General features: G+C 59.4%; 1 non-coding gene across 1 annotated transcript; it reads left to right on the forward strand.

Annotated features, from left to right (window-relative positions):
• Positions 1 to 1731: 1731 nt before the first annotated feature.
• Positions 1732 to 1803, forward strand: Trnap-ugg. Its single transcript has one exon. It is a non-coding gene; the product is annotated as a tRNA-Pro (tRNA).
• The last annotated feature ends 568 nt before the right edge of the window (positions 1804 to 2371 follow it).

Raw genomic sequence — 2371 nt, forward strand, 5'->3', positions numbered from 1 at the left:
TTTTCTGGGTGACTGTTCGTATAGTCTCATCTGGAAAGTTTGTGCGACACTTGCAAGAACAATCTTGGCGCTCATGGCGACAGCGGGAGGTGCCTCTGTTCCGGACTGAACGACTAGGCGGTGCGGTTCCGAAACAAACCCGCACCACGCGTGCCCCTCGTCGAGAAGCGAAGCCAGCCCACCCGTTTGGCGGGCTTTCGTGCGGTGCAGCGTGCAGCCGAGCGAAACGCAGTCGCTCTGTCTCTCTCGCACGCCCTGCGGGACGCGCCGTGAGTGCGACAGAGAGGGAGCGGCGACCCCTTCGGATACCGCCAGCAGCCACCCCTCGCTCTCGTTTCACTACCCCTCGAGGAATAAAAATACAGGGGGTCCGCGATCAGCGCAGCACCGCGCAGCGAGCAGTGGAGGGTGCAGCGCGCGTGCGCGGCGACCCTCCGGACGCGTCGCTCTGTCTCTCTCGCACTCGCGGGGCGGCCCGTAGGGGTGCGAGAGAGACGGAGCGACGCCAGGTGGCGGCAGCGCACAGTGGGCCAGAAGACCGGTGGAGGCGGCCAAACCTCTAGACGCGTTTTGAGCTCCAGAGTCGCTAAATGGGACTCGAACCGAACGTGTGACCCCACCAATGGATTGCTCTCCGAACGAGGAATCCATTGGTGGGGTCACACGTACGGTTCGAGCGCTGTTTAGCGACTTTGCCGCCAAAGTTTTGGCCGCCACCACCGGTCTTCTGGCCCACTGTGCACAGTGTGCAGCGGCGGCCGCACGCGCAGCGCGCAGCGCAGGCTCTACTTGGGCTTCCACCCGAACGGTTTGTTTATACCCGAGGTGGAGGTCGATGGGTGTGCACTGACCACACCGACGGCCCCACCAGTGCGCAGCCAAGTTAAACAAATGCCGTTGCAAAAAAAAAAATGCCGCAAACCGCGCCTTTGGATAGGCCTGAATATTGATTCTGTACAGTAGAAAGTGCGGGGGTACGGTTCGACACCGCGCGAAAACAAAAATCAGAACGTTATGTTTGCACAGGTTTTTCGTGAATACCTCTCCACGCTTGGGCGCGCAGTCCTAATCTTCATTATCTGCACTTGAACCTCATTGTACTAATCCCTACTCTGCCATCCACGCGCGTCTCAAAACAAAAAAAACACATTTTTATTGCTTTTTTTTCATTCGTTTCCAGTGTGCTGATAGCGGGGCGCGCCGTACCGGTCTGTCCAGTTACGTGGCAACGCGATGACCGGTGAGATGGATGGGAAAAACAAGCCAGCCTACGCACGCTTGGCGTGGCTCGGCGTCGCTTGGCGTCGCTTGGCGTCGCTTTGCACGATCGTGCCATTCTTTTCTCGATGACGGTCTCTCTACCCCCCCCCCTCTTCTTTCTCTCTGTCTCTCTCTCTCCACCGCAGAACTCCGTATTTGTTTTCGCAATTATTGTTTCGCAGGAAGCACTTCCAAATTCGCCGCGGCATTATGCGGTTTTAATGCACAGCCTCTTTCGTTGTTTTTCGTTTCTCGCTCTCCCCGTTTATAATCCCCCCTCTCTCCCTCTCTCTCTCTCTCTCTCTCTCTCTCTCTCTCTCTCTCTCTCTCTCTCTCTCTTCACGCCGCAAGCGTGTCGCCGTCTCTCTCTCCGTCCCTCTCGCTCTTTTCTACCTGCGAAGAAGAATGTCGTGACCGCCGAGCCGTCGCACCTGGGGGAAAGATGGCTCCCGTCGCTGCTGCCATCACGCCGGCCTCTTGGTCTAGGGGTATGATTCCTGCTTTGGGTGCAGGAGGTCCCGGGTTCAAATCCCGGAGGGGCCCTCCTTTTTTTTTTCGTGGCCAAAGTTTTAGAGTACAGAGTTTGTGTTTCAGGGTACTCGTTATGAGCAAAATACGCAAGTCTGTTTCGTTTTGAAGTCGTTTTTCTTCACGCGTCAGAGCGTGGGTTCGATCCCCCGGAGCGGCAGTCTGTCGGGAGGCGAAGCCACGGGGCCCTCGACGGGGCCCCAGGAGGCGCGGGGAGGGGGCTGGAGGGGGCCCGGGAGGGGGCGGCGCCATGGGAACGCACTGCGTCGCGCTGCGTCGCGCTGCGTAGTACGACGCGCGCTCCCCTATGGCGCGGCGCGGCGGCGCGGCCCCCCATCGCCCCATGGCGAGCCCCATGGCGAGCCCCATGACGGAGCCCCATGGCCTTGGACGTGTAGCCAGTGTAGCCGCACGTGCGCAGGCATCGCCACTTATAGACACGTGTGGAAGCGAAGCGGAGACAGGGGTGCCGTTTGGGGGGTCCCATTGTTTTGATCAGGACGTGCGCCCGTCCAGGCATCCCAACCCGGCGAGGCGAAGAAGAAGGAGAAGAAGGAAGAGAAGAAAGAGGTAGGCGCGGCGA

This window comes from Thrips palmi, unplaced genomic scaffold (genome assembly GCF_012932325.1).
Source record: "Thrips palmi isolate BJ-2018 unplaced genomic scaffold, TpBJ-2018v1 HiC_scaffold_6, whole genome shotgun sequence".
Taxonomy (NCBI): domain Eukaryota; kingdom Metazoa; phylum Arthropoda; class Insecta; order Thysanoptera; family Thripidae; genus Thrips; species Thrips palmi.